Source organism: Tyto alba, unplaced genomic scaffold, assembly GCF_018691265.1.
Source record: "Tyto alba isolate M040663 unplaced genomic scaffold, T.alba_DEE_v4.0 Super-Scaffold_42, whole genome shotgun sequence".
NCBI classification, from domain to species: Eukaryota; Metazoa; Chordata; class Aves; order Strigiformes; family Tytonidae; genus Tyto; species Tyto alba.
Window position 1 is genome coordinate 10,904,919 of NW_024881318.1, and position 14,756 is coordinate 10,919,674.

Here is a 14,756-nt window from a genome sequence, read left to right on the forward strand (position 1 = left end):
TCTAACACACAGTCCTTGACAAATACTGGTTCCTGTAAAGGTTAGGCACCAGTCTCTAATAAACAGGTTTCAAAGGAACATTCAGGGTAAACAAGATTGTTAAGAAATTGTAAAACAGTTAGTTCCCTATATCACTTTAGCAAAACTTACAGTGTTTTATTTTATTTTGTTTTTTCCATGTGGAAGACCATAGCATTGACAAATCTAGCAGTGCCTCTGTCTTTACCAGCAACAAGAAAAATTCTCCTTTAAAAACAGACCCTTTTGTTCCTTTACACAACATTCTTTATGAATAATGATTAAATTATTGTATAAATAAGCAGGAAAAAAAATGCGAATATAATTGGTCTGTGGTTAAAAATCAGTACCAGTATTTTCATTTACCCCAATTTTTAAATTATAATTAAAAAAAAAAAAACAAAAAAAAAAAAAAAAAAACAAATACAGCTTAAATATATTTGTTCAAACGGTAACACAACACTTCAGAGGTATGTTGGTTGGTGACTTATACTGCCATTCCTCATCACAGCTGTGATTATTTGAATGGATTATGGCTCCCATGATGTAAAAAGGAATATATCCGTTTAACTTACACAGTATGGAAACGGAAACACAAAATGCTGTATGTTACTTGGGTCCCATTCGTGATGAAAAAAGAAGATGAACAACCTGAGCCTCCAGGATCCTTTCCAGGCTACCCTGATGGCAACCAATACGAAGGGCTCCTACTGCTTCCTGTCACTCTTGAAATCCATCTCAACAAAGTTTTCCCCTCTTCCTGCTGAAGAACTACTTTATCCTGACAGTTGCCAACCACATGGGAGGTTTCAATTAAAATTCAGATATCAGTGTCAATGAATGACAAATGAGGAAATCCAACCCATGTTTGAATTCTCTTAATGGTACAGATTCCCTCCACCTCCCATTTTCTTTAACATAATCACTGATACAGTCCTTTCATCTTTTACTTGTTTTAATTGTGCATGATTTATTTCCTTGTTTCATCAGCACCATCTATCAGAGAAAAATGAGAGTTATGAGAAGGGATCTGAAGGCTGCCAAATACTGACTTTGTATTATTTTTTTCTGTGTATATGATTAATTTCTTCCTAGAACACTGGACTGACAGCTACATGCTCTCTGACTCACATTTAAAATAATGAAATGATGGCAGTATTTAAAACAACATATACACTTATTATACATCTTCTCTCCTCCATAAAGGTTACATACTGAGCAGTGAAATGGTTAGACCTATAGACCCATTTTACTTAGCAAACCTTAATTATTCTATTCTTTTACAAAGATATTGGTATTTAAGGCATATTATTTTAGAATAAAGGTTTCACTTTCCCTAAGCATTAGGATACTTTTTTTTTTTTTTTTTTAATTTAAAAAAAGGTAAAGACTAGAAGAAAAACATTTAACTTTGACATTTCATTTATAGGCATTTTAATTATCTGGATGGTTTCCTTTAAATGCTAGATGTAGGCAGTGAAAACTTTTACTTATAGAAGGAGAAACTGCTTCCAGGAGTTCCTAATTTCCATGTGTTATGAATTTTAATACCTTATGTGGGTCAGGTTTTCACAGGCTTAGAAAAGGGAATACATTGACCTTAAACTATTGTACAGTTTTAATAGTATTTTTAGTCTCTATTGGTTATTTGCGGGCAGGATCTCTAGTTTGTTTATGCTTCTTTTTCCCTCTACTTCCTTTCTACAGTAGCAGAAAAACCCTAAGGCTTCAGAGAACAGGCTATTCCTTTTCTTGTTCTTTCCTCCACCTCCTAACTTTTAAAAAGACAAATACAAGGAACTATGAAATGCACTAGTCCATGGGGTCAGGAAGTTTTCACCCACTCCTGTCAGTTTGGACTGGTATTTTTGAGATAATGAATCCCTGAACTCCTCTCTTGCGGTATCTCCCATTAATGAAGCAGAATTTTTATAGAGCCTTCTTTTTCCCACGTCACATCCCTTTTTCCCTCCCAATTTCTTTCTGCTTCTTACATTGTTAGGGATGTAGACTACTACTGACCCTGTGGGGAGGATTTGGAAATAACTTTATTTACTCTTAATTTGGTATTATTTTTATTTCTTTCTCACCCTTGCCACCATTTTCTAACTTTCTGTTTGGTTGACAAGTATAAACAGCAGGAGCACCTGTAGGAAATATAACCCAAGCACTGCGATATCTGAAGTCTCATCACCCCAAAACACGGAAACATGATTCTGCTGTAAGTTATAACAATGTCCTTCCTTGAGGCTCAGACAGAAAAAAAAACAATGTTCTGAGACTAATCCTGGTTTGAGTCACACTCTGGAAAACTGTTGTACGTAAAATTATCAAGAACATAACTATGGAGAAGTAGGTTTTTTATTGTCTTTTTACACTACTAAGTCAAAAGGGAATGGGACCCAATGCATTGCAATTTTGGAAAAGACTAAGCTGAAACCACTGTTTTTGTAATAAAATCATGAGAGTTGGGGGTCAGTGGGTGGTTGTTCTGCCTGATATACAAGTTTCTATCCAAAAACTCTGAAATGGAGACTCCAAACAGGAGTCTGCTGAGATAGGGAAATTTGTCCTTCCTATGATTTGCCTATCTGACTTTGTCTAATTTCAGCCATTCAGGGCAGAAAATCCTTTAACAAATCTGGTATGGTGGGATGCTGGCCTTACCTGTTACTTGGAAGCTCAGGAAATATATATGTAATAATACATTCAGTCTATCTGACTTTGGTGAAGATACACAAGCACATCTTAGGTTTCCAGGGCACAACTTGCCACAAGTTTATGACATTTTTAGTTCTTGTGACCCTAGTTCAACAAATTAATTTTAGCATTTTTTTAGATAGCTTGTGACTCTTCTTTCATGTTTTCTGCAACATATTCTGCTTCACTTTTAGTTCACAAGTAATCCTTTTGACTGCAGTGACTATACTCACATTTTTAATGTTATAAACAAGAACTGAAGTTCTATTGCAAATCAGAAACATGCACCCCTGAACTGAACAAGCATTAGTCTTTTATGCACTAGCCAATTTGCAGTTTTAAAGATTACAGAAAAATATGGTTTCAAGTTTGCTAAAGAAAGATACAATTAATAAATTTGGTAACAAATCTGTTCTGCCGTATTATTTTTTCCAAGTACACTAAAGGTTAATGACTTCTTTTTTTTTTTTTTTTTTCTCTTGCTTTTATCTTATTGTTCTTATCACATAAATTTTATACAATACAAATGAAAAAAAAACATTGGAGACAGGGGCAAGTTTTATAGTTAAACCATGTTGAGTCCCACTGAAATGAACTGTTTTATAACAACTCTCAGTCAGATATAGTGCATGGAGCAAATAACAGCTGAGGGTTGAACAGAAAGATGAGCAATGAACTAAATGGAGCCAAGTACTTAATGAGCAGAGGGATAATGAGTTTGTGAGTTAGCAATCTAATGAGCTGAGGTTCTCTGCTGCAAGTAGGTAATATGTAGTTTCCAGGTTGCAGCTCACCTTTAGATACTTATTTGTAGCTTTATATATACTTTTACCAAAATATTGTATTTCAAAATAGCTTCTTGTCACCCATGTGAAAACTAGTATAAGAATCCTTTCCATATCCATCCACTGTAACTGAGACCATGGGGAACTACTTGGGCAGAGAGCAATTTAACCAAAAAATGAAGTAAACTTTTTTAAACCTCATCCTATGAAACAATGGATGACCACACAGTTCAAAGGGTTTTAAAGCAAAATATATATTTGGTTACCTTTTGACAGTGTTTAACATATTTGCAATTAGGTATGACCAAAAAAGTAAGGTTAATGGACAAATAGGTTCCTAAATTTTCTAAACCATAACTATCCACTCTTTTCCAGTGTGAGGTCATATGCCTTTCAAATGTTCTTTATCCTCATATTCATTAAATTGTCCTTGCAGGTAAGCTAGGATCCTTCATATTTTATTTTAGGTTGTTTGTTTGTTTGTTTGTTTGTTTGTTTGTTTGTTTGTTTGTTTTTATTATTATTATTATTATTTTAGTATTTATTTATTTATCATTTGAGACAACTTTTCAACATTACAAAAATACATCATAAAAATATGTTAAAATTACTGTGAAAATTACTGTGTTTCTCCAGTTAACCTGATATCCATTCCTTTAATATCTCCTGGGTGATTTCTGATTAGGTGTGGCAAAAGGTTAGGAGATTTTAGAGAGCCTTGTGAAAAGTATGTATATAAAATACCCCAATATATTAAAGACAACCACTGTATGAGCTTAATTTCTATCACAACAGCAATGAATGTTTTAGCAGAGGGGAACAAAAAATGTGAACTTCTAATCCTATGAGAAATCAAAAAATTAGGTGTGACATGTAGAGCTGTAAGAAAAAAAAATACATTATTCATTTCCTCTGCTATTAGAGGAATTGATTATGATAGTCCTGTAAAATTTGGGCCTCTGGTCATAGCTTGTCCCCACTGTAGTCAACAGAGAAAGTCTGTTACCTCAAAAGATATCTCAAACCTTGTGAAGATAAATCTCTATCAGGTGAGATGATTAGCACTCTGGAGCTATCCATCTCTCCCATTTGAAGGATGTCTAGGCTCCTAGAAAGAGCCAAAGTGATAAGTTTAAAGTGAAGGCTTAACTCTCAGACAGCTGAAGTTGTATGAAACGTTAAAGGACAACAGGGATCCAACTCAGGAATTTGAGTGGCCTGCCTAATGTGGGAGGTGCACCTGGAGTTTAAGTATTTCTATATGTCATTTAATAGTCCACAAAGTGAACCGAGTGTGAAAGCAGCAGTGGAGATGAGCAGAGCTCTAGAAAACGTGACGTATAAGGAAAGAGTACAAGAATGGGAGATACCTGTGTACCAGAAGTGAGGGATGTGTGGGACACTGCTGCACGTAGGATAATCAACTCATTTCTATGTTTAGAGTGGAAACTGCAAGTTGTAGAGGACTTCAGATAACAGGAAATACCTTTGAAAAGTGAAGGTTTAAAGCACTAAAGATTGCCTGGGGCTGTGACAAAGATGAGTGAGGACTGAGGATCCTGGAGATGTAACTGATCCCACTTTGTGGCAGGGAAATTTGCTAGATGATTTCTCAGGATCATTTGTTTCCTTGCTTTTGGTGATTCTGAGTGGGCAACATCAGCACACATACTTTAAGAGTGAACAGTGGCAAACTGCTGTTGATTTCAAAGGCAGAATCAGACCCTTGATTTCCTATTCTCTTAAACATGATACAAGGGAACTCAAATACTTTTTAAACTACCATGTTTTTTATCATAATTTTTAAAAGTGGAAAGACACTGGTCTTGTTAGGAAAAAAAAAAAAAAAAATGATATGATATCCAGGATATGAGAGATTCACTGAGATGTCCCTGTCCTTAATGAGAAATCACAAGGAAGATTACTGCCACGGCTTGCCTATATGCTCTGACTTATCAGTTGGTCTGGGAGTTTAGACTCCTGCGATATTGAATGAAGATTATAAGCCAGATGGGCCACAAATTCTGTCAAGCCTTCTTGGCAGCTGCTCTCATTACAAAAGCCAGCCAGCCTTTTCCAAAAATAAGAATGTGAAGCAAATTGGGCTTATAGACCCTTATAATGCAATTGCACGCAGAGATGGGAACCTGAGCGGGCAGGCAGAAATATTATTGATGGCTGCTGAAAACAGGGAATAAGATGTTATTAAGCCAAGTCAGAGATAGATATCGATAGCTAATATAAAGCCTTTATTGGTTTACAGGCTCCAGGAAAGAGGGTTCAGAGCTTCGACCCTTTGCTTTGCTTTTAATTTCACTGGAGATGCAGGGTTTATGAATAAAACATATCTTCACTCATGATTCTGATATTAGTCACTACTTTCCATGTTCCTCGTTCTCTCAGAGCAAGTAACATGCACTAACTACATAAAATTTGAAAGCTCTACTTTACAGAGGTGAGGGTGGATGCAAACTGACAAAGAGGGAGTGGTTTGGGAGAAAAGAAAGAAGAGAAAAAATAAGACAAAAGAAACAAGAAACAAGAAAAGAAATAAAGTAAATGATAGACTAGAAACAAGAGAAATAAGATGAAAAGGAAATACAAAGGAAGTTCTGGGAGACATAAAAAAATAAAAATGTATGATAGAAAATGTCTGGAAGAATTCACATTGCCTTCCTCCTCTGACAAAGTATGATGGCATAATTGTTATGCTTCTGCTTTCCATCTGGTACCCTCAATCTGGATTTATAGAAAACACAATTCCCTCAAAGAAGTATGGGGGATTCCCAAAGCCGTGTCATGTATACCTTGACTCTACATCGTGTTTACCTCAGTGTATCTGCATATACAATTATGAACAATGATGGTTAAAGGGGTTTTGATCCTTTCATAGACTTCTCAGACACTGTCCTGAAAAATTTATAAAATGTCCCTAGAATCAAGAACGTTTCAGAATACTAGCAAGCATTAGGAGAGAAGAGATGTTCAAGAGAGCTAATAAAAGTAGTTTTTGATAAACTTTTCATATCATTAACAGCCCAGGTTAGTGGGTATGTCTCAGCTGGCCTGGGGTGTGCAGGAGATCCTGCACTCCACAGTAGAGTAGAATGAGATTTGGTTGTAAATACTGTGAGTGATGCAAGATTTGTTCATACAGGTGTGGGTTTTTTCCTATAATACACAGGATAAGGGCCTAGTTTCTGCTGATAGAGATTTAGACCATGACAGGATTTATACCTTGGTCTCAAGAATTCAAAATGCTCTGAGGTCCCCCAATTTAGTTACACACAGTATAGCATCAGTTCCTATGTCTCATCTAGTCTCATTTAGGACAGGCTTACTTAGATCTGTGAAAAGAGAATTAAGCTCTTTTCCAGAACACCTATGTGGTTTTCATAGAGTCATACTAACATAACAGTACATTTGAGCTAGTGAATCCTCCTCTAAACATGATGAGTGAGGAAGGGTATGGCATTGAGCCATTGGTTCAGAACCAACAGAAAACCTCCCTCAAAAAAAGGAATAAATTGATGAGATCAGATTTGGATAAAATACTGATGGTAGACATAACTGAAGAGTTTATCAGAAGAGAAACGGAACTTCTGAAATACAGATTTTGTGGTCATACAAAATTTGTATGAAATAATTATTTCATATAGAGTGATTGAGTCTGTCTATGTACTCTCAGGCACAGTGTCAGATGTGAATTTTACCCCTGTAAAGCTCATGATGTTCTTTTACGTGTGAGCAAATATTTCAAAGAGCACCCAGTTCCAATCAAAAGTCTCTATCATGGAGTTGAGAGGAGCAGAGATGATGGAAATGTCCAACTGTTTGACAAATGGCACAGAGAATAGATGCATTCTGGTATTAATGATCTTCTTAGAGATATTGCAGTGATCTAGTAATAGAAGAAGTAACTTGGAAGACTTATAGGAGATAATAGAAGTTATGTAGGGTTTTGTCCCTGTTTGAATGGTTGCAAAATAAGAAACCCATAACTCCCTTTGAACCTGAAGTATTGAATATTTGACTCAGTGATCTTCGAACACTGCTGTCACTGTAATGTCCCAAGTTGTGGAGAAATAAGAAACAACTACTTCAGATTTCAGGGTGCTCATTTGCAAAGTGTGCAGGATAAAGCAACCATGTCATTCAGCCTCTGCTTCACAAATGAAAATAATAGCTGAAATGTATGCCAAACTGACTAAACTAATCAACCACCCCTTTGATGGTGTTATTATGCAATCACTACAATTTCTTCCAGAACATTTATGAAATCACAGGCGATGCCATCCAGTTCTTATAAGTATTAGTTCAGAAAATAGACTTTAATTCCACCACCTTGTTCTCTCCCTTTCTAGTGTGTTATAATTAATAATGAGCCTCAATGTTATTTTGCTTTTCACAGAAAGTCAGAACTTAGGCTACTCTTCCATCATCCGTTTACTTCATAAATTTTTATGGAAAGACAACTCAGGTATTAAAATAATCACCTGGTGTTCAGTCTCTAATTCCTTGTTCTTTCGTCTTCATATTTCTGTGAAATAGGGATGATAATAGTTTTTTTTTTTTTTTTTTTCATTTTTTTAGACCTTTTATCGTATGCATCCTTCAGAACAGAATAAGCTATGAAACTTCCTAAGTAGAGAGAGAAAGTAACTGGTTATCTAAATAGAATAGCTGATCTTGTGAGTTGCCTCTATTTTTGCCCTATTATAAAACAACAGGTGGTGAGGCACTAGAACAGGAACAGGTTGCCCAGAGAAGTTGTGGTGTGCCCCATCATTGGAATTGCTCAAAGCCAGGCTGGATGGATATTTGAGCAACCTGGTCTGGTAGAAGGCATTCCTGCTCATGGCAGGGAGGTTGGGCTACATAATCCTTAAATGTTTCTTCCAGCCAAAACCATTCTATGATTTTATGGATCTATGATAACAGTAACAATGCAATGCAAGTAACAGTAATAACAAGTATAGCAGGAGCTCCTAGTGAGTGTTAGCTTTAGCTGAAACAAGGGAGAATTTATCAGTTTTAACTTTAGACTTTGTATAACACACCCTCTGAATACTGGCTGTTATGAAATAATTGTTAAATGTTATTAAAAGACTACTTGTACGTACTTTTATGGAAAAAGCAGTCTTTTTATTGTAGTCTATAATAGAGACTTTGTACATGTTGTCAGTGACCTGCGACCAGTCATTACATATTTTTAAGTGTATTATTACAGAAAACCTATATGGGAAAGTACTGGTTTGACCACTACAATATATAGAATAGAATTTTCTTTAAAAAGGATGACTGATCCTATGAGTCATAAGAATGAACCATATCACTCCAAGATCTAACACTAACCCTGAACATAAGTTGATCTAGTTAAGAGGCTTTACAACCCTATTGCAAAGTAACCCAAGAGCCACAACTGGTAAACAAGCAATAAAGACAGCTGGCAAGACGTGGACAATAGCATGACCTGGCTTGTGTTTTGTGCTGGTATTCAATTATTTTAAATTAAATGCAAATACATTAGGAGAAAAAAAAAAAAAAAAAAAAAGAAATTAGTACCTTCCAGTCCCACAGAAACCCATCTGCTACAAAGCTTCCCGGCATGTGGCACTGTATGCCCTCAATGTTGATAGCTCTTCTTTTTCCATCAGCAGTGACTAAATGTTTCACTACCACAGCTGCTTTTTGGCTCAGCTGCTGCTTGCTGGTTGTACTTCAATTTCTCTTTTCATTTTAGATTTCAGTGGCCCCTTTTCCCATTATACTGAGTAATATATGAGTCTGAATGATGTGTGTAATGGGAAACTGATGTTATGTGTGTACTTTATTGACACAACTGACAAGAAAAGCCTTAGCCTACATCTCTAAGTAGTGTAATTTATTGTTCACTATCCCCTACTCACCCACATATAATAGGAAATGAGAGAAAAAGGATTGTAATATCACTCTTTCCCCAAATACTTACAAAGAAACAAACAAACAAAATCATTAAACCTGAAACAGGGTTTCCTGCCTGTTACACTGCATGACTAGAGAGTAATGCCTAAAATTTTGCCCCCAGACAGGGAGGTGGATGAAGCCCCACTTTTATTCATTAATTGCTCTAAGTTTTGAACTTATTATCTGTTCAGGGATGAATGTCAGCTGTTTCACTGGAATTTTGTTTCTCTGCTCCACAAACACTGTACTTGTCCATAGAATACAGTTTTAAAATGGAATGAAGTTCCATTAAATCCAATAAATTGAATGAAAGTCAGTGTCAGAGATGCTGACAACATTGGCAGATGATCATAAGCATGGTTTTAACAAGTCAGTCAAGCTGTATAATCAACAATATGCTTCACCCTAGTTCTTAATATTTTCCTAAAACACCTTTCTATGTAAGATCATCAATGATAAATGTATGTAGCTTTTCCAAAACATCTCTTCTATAAGCAAAATGATGAATGACATAAAGAAAACCTAGTTACACAGACTGGAATCCCTGTGCTCTAGACTCACCACAATGAGTAACTATAATGTTTCAAGTAAATCGTTTTACTTTTCATTTGCAGCAGTCTAGAAACTTACATGTGTTCCATAACTGTAGCTCAACTGGTGAGTGGTGTCTTCTGAGATATGGTAGATTTTTGTTCATTATTGTTTGTCCCCATATAACACAGTGGACAAGAAAACTCACTTTAACAAACACAAGCAACATCAGACTGCGGATTTGTATCTCGTGAGTTAAATTCTATATCTCTGTCCTGCAACGGTTCATTAATTGCTTCTCAACTGCAGAGTGTTCAGGACAGCAGCAGCTATTGTTGGCATGTGGTTGCATTACATCTTCAATGATTTTGCATAATGAAACAAGTTTTTGGTAGGGCTAAATCAGATCATAAATTACTGTGGCAGGTAAGATATAAACTGCATTAATACAGCTACTTCTTATAAAAATAATCTACACAGCTCTGAACTTCCAAATTAAGATCATCTCTAAGGTGTGATATGTGTGTATTCATATACATAAGAAAATCAGAATGTTTTTTGCATTTTTCCCTTCCAGGCCATTTTTATTATTTTATATTTCCTTTGGGAATTTAGAAAACTGTTTGATTATGCCTCTTCTGTTTTTCCTCCCTTCTCACCTATATGCTTTTCCACCTTTATACATGATTATTAGATTTATTTGGTTTACAACCACAAAGGACCTTGTGGATAAGTAATCTGACCTGCACGAGTCACAGCATAGATTTTCACTGTTCCTGTACTTAATCCTAAAACCTGTCATTGAACTACAACACACATTGGTGAAAGGCACTTAGTTTTGATAAAGATTTCAAGATTTCAACAGTGAAGAAACCATTCATTATAAGGGGTGAGTAAAGATACTATGCAAAGATGTCTGGGGATTTGCATTTAAAATAGAAGTAAAATCTCTTTTTTTTACAGCTGAAAGATTGAATTTGCTCTCCTGCTTTGGCATAATAACATTCAAACTGAATTTTCTATGTTCTTTGATTAGTAAAAGAGTCTGTAGCTTCTGCATAGAAAACAGAAAGAATGTTTCCTTTGTGAAATTATTCTGCTTTACTCAGGTTTCTTTGGGCTTTTAAAATGTAGCTAGTTAGAAGACCAGAGTGTTTCCCATGCTTCCTCATTTCAAGATGCCCTTTTTAAGTTATTTTACTTTTCCAGAGTAAAACTAGGAAAGGTGATACTACTTCCTCCTTCAGTTCCTTTGCGCTCACACACTTCTCACATTGCTGGAAAGTCATTAGAAAGATAAGATCAAATGTTAAGTGTTGAAACTGCAATTTATAAAGTTTTACCCTCCAAATGCTTTAATACTTAGTATTTAAGAGCATAAAAACACCTAATAAATAAATGTTAATAAAAAAATGGGTTGCCATATTTGGATTTAAAAAAAAAACCTTCTAGAATGATATCATAGATATTATTTACAATATATGTTGTTCAGGATTCATATGGACAATTCTTCCAAAAGAAACTAAGTTGGGGGTATTGAAATACTGGAGTTTTTTCCTTAATTTATATAAATTAGCATAGAATGTTACCAGAGAAATCTACATGTCAGTGTCCCCAGTGATGCTTCTTTTCTAATGAAAGAGAGAGATGTAATCTGCAAAGGTCACTCCTTGACCATTTTTTACTGGCCTGTTTTCCCAGGACCTCATAGTATTAGTATCTACCCTTCTGACACTAAAAGCTCATTGCCATGACAAAGGAAACAGGCCCTCATGATCTTATGGATTCAGAATCCTCCCACTTAATAATTTTCAAGCAAAAAAAGAGAAATTGTCCTTATCATAGAGAGCTTCCGCTGTCATGAAGAATCATGGGCATTTGCTCTGTCCTGGTAATAAAAAATGCATCTTAAATCCCCTCAGGGATATCACAGTCAAACTGATTCAAAGGAGAACACAAGCCTGCCATTCTGATCTCTAAGTTACTCATACTTTTATTTAAAATCACATACTCTAGCTCATTTGTTGACGATAACAATAAGTGTTCTGAGTTTATCAAAACAATTATTCAAGCTCTCAGATGCCTTCCGCTTCACCTGTGCACCCTTACAGCATGGCAAAGACCATCTTATCAGAAGAAATGATCATACGGGGAGGGAAGACCTGGAACAGGGATCTGGAGAGGACAGAAAATGGGAAATGTTTTGCTGTAGTAGTTCTATCCCACAGCTACAGAGAGAGACATCAATGCACCATATGTGATGCAGAAAGAGTAAGGTCAAAGCTCAGGAAAGGTGCATTGAAAGAACTGGAACTACAAGTGCTGAGACACTGTATATTTTGTATTTCAAAATTATTTCTTTTTAGTACAGGTAGAGATGTATAGACACACACTTTCAAGATAAGGAATCATCAATAGGTTATAAGGAGTTAAAGATATGTAGAAAGATACTGAGCACACAATGGTTTTCATATAAATCATTTTAAGAGAATATATGGTTAAAATGAAGCTGAAGCAGATATAGGTGAAACAAAACACACCACAAGGACAATCTAGTGATCACAAATCAGTTCCACTAGAAACTAAATAAAGTAAAAATGAGGTTTTTTCTTGTAATTTTCATTTCATTCTTAACACTTACGGCTTTCCAATTTCATCTTTTCTCACTAACTTTTCCACCCTGACTATTTATAAGCATTCTTTTAAATATATTGTTATTCTTACTATTAAAAGAGAAGCATTTTTTTGTATTGAATTATTTGATGTTATTTCATTTTATTTCTTTCAGGTGCCACAACGAATAAAATATAGGTGTGAAATGAGGTTGAAAACACTGGGTATGGTACAGAGAAGAATTTGACCTTGTGACAATGTAACATGACCCATTTCACTTAGATATAAATGCTTCCTAAAAAACTAGCTGCACTATGTTCATTTAGAAATTCAAAATTACTGAACATTTCAGGTGTATTTTAATCAATATGGCCTTGCAAATTGAGAAAGCATCTCTCTGCCTGAAAACTAGATAGTCCATTGCAGTCAGACCTATGTAACACAATATTTTCTAGGCAGAAAATTAGTAGCTTGTTTGGTTTGGGGATTTTTCCCTTAATGAGGAAATACTTTAAATTATATTATATAAACATTTCTCTATGAAATTTAAACAAAAACCACTACAAAACATCTAACACATGTTCACACAATTTGTCATTCCCATTAAAGAAAATATTGAATGTTTGGGGTCAGCTGAAACATTTTATTAAAATGAAAATATATCACTCCAACTTCATTTTTTAATTATATTTTGCCATTTTTATGTGAAAAGTAATGAAGATAATTAAAGTCAGTCTAAGATGGAAATTAAATTTCTAAAGATTATAACAATTGCAAAAATTCTGGAAATGTTATTTTTTTTATGTTTTTTGTTTCCTTTTTTTAATGATTTGTCCAGAAAAAAAAAAAAAAAAAAAAAAAAAAAAAAAAAAAAAAAAAAAAAACACAATACTTTTGCTTCACTTTGTTTTAATACTTCACAAAACCGTTCTGTCAGGTTTTGCACTCCATAAGGTATAAAAGCTGTTCATGATTGTGATGAATCTGGATGTCTCCTGAGAAACAAACCAAGGAGGTTATGAGGGATTAAGAGCTACAGCTCCTAGAAAGTGCTATAGTACAACATGAAAAAGGAAGAACCAGGTAGGCCTAGACTAAAAAAGAAACATGGCTGTTCATGGTTTGGATGGGTGTACTCTTTTCTGGGTAAGAAACTGGCTGGATGGCTGGGCCCGAAGAGTGGTGGTGATGGAGTTAAAACTAGTTGACAGCTGGTCACAAGTGGTGTTCCCAGGGCTCAGTACGGGGGCCAGTTCTGTTTAGTATCTTTATCAGTGATCTTGATGGGGAGATTGAGTGCATCCTCAGTAAGTTCGAGTGTTGATCTTCTCGAGAGTAGAAAAACTCTACAGAGGGATCTGGACAGGCTGGATCGATGGACTGAGGCCAATTGTTTGAGGTTCAACAAGACTCAGTGCTGGATCCTGAACTTGGATCACAACCAACGCAATGCTACAGGCTTGGAAAAGAGTGGCTGGAAAGGTGCCCAGAGGAAAAGGACCTGGGGGATGCTGGTCAACAAGCAGATGAATATGAGCCGCAGTGTGCCCAGGTGGCCAAGAAAGCCAGTGTCATCCTGGCTGGTATCAGAAATAGTGCGGCCAGTAGGACTAAGGCAGTGATTGTTCCCCTGTACTCAGACTCAGCACTGGTGAGTCTGTACCTCAAATCCTGTGTTAATTTTTGGGCCCCTTACTGCAAGAAAGACCTTGAGGTGTTGGAGCATGTCCAAAAGAGGGCAATGAAGCTGGGGAAGGGTCTGGAGAACAGAGGGGAGCTGAGGCAACTGGGGTTGTTCAGCCTGGAGAAAAGGAGGCTCAGGGGAGACCTTATTGCTCTCTACAACTTCTTGAAAGAAGGTTGTAGCTAGGTGGGAGTCAGTCTCTTCTCCCAGGTAACAAGAAATAGAACGAGAGGAAATGGCCTCAAGTTGCATCAGGGAAGGTTTATACTGGATATTGTGACAAATTTCTTTGCTGAAAGTGTTGTCAAGCATTGGAACAGACTGCGCAGGGAAGTGGGTGAGTTACTACCTCTAGAGGTATTTAAAACACGTATAGGTGTGGTGCATAGGGACATGGTTTAGTGGTGGACTTGGAAGTACTAGGTTAATGGTTGCGCTCAATTATATTAGAGGTCTTTTCCAATGTAAATTATTTTATG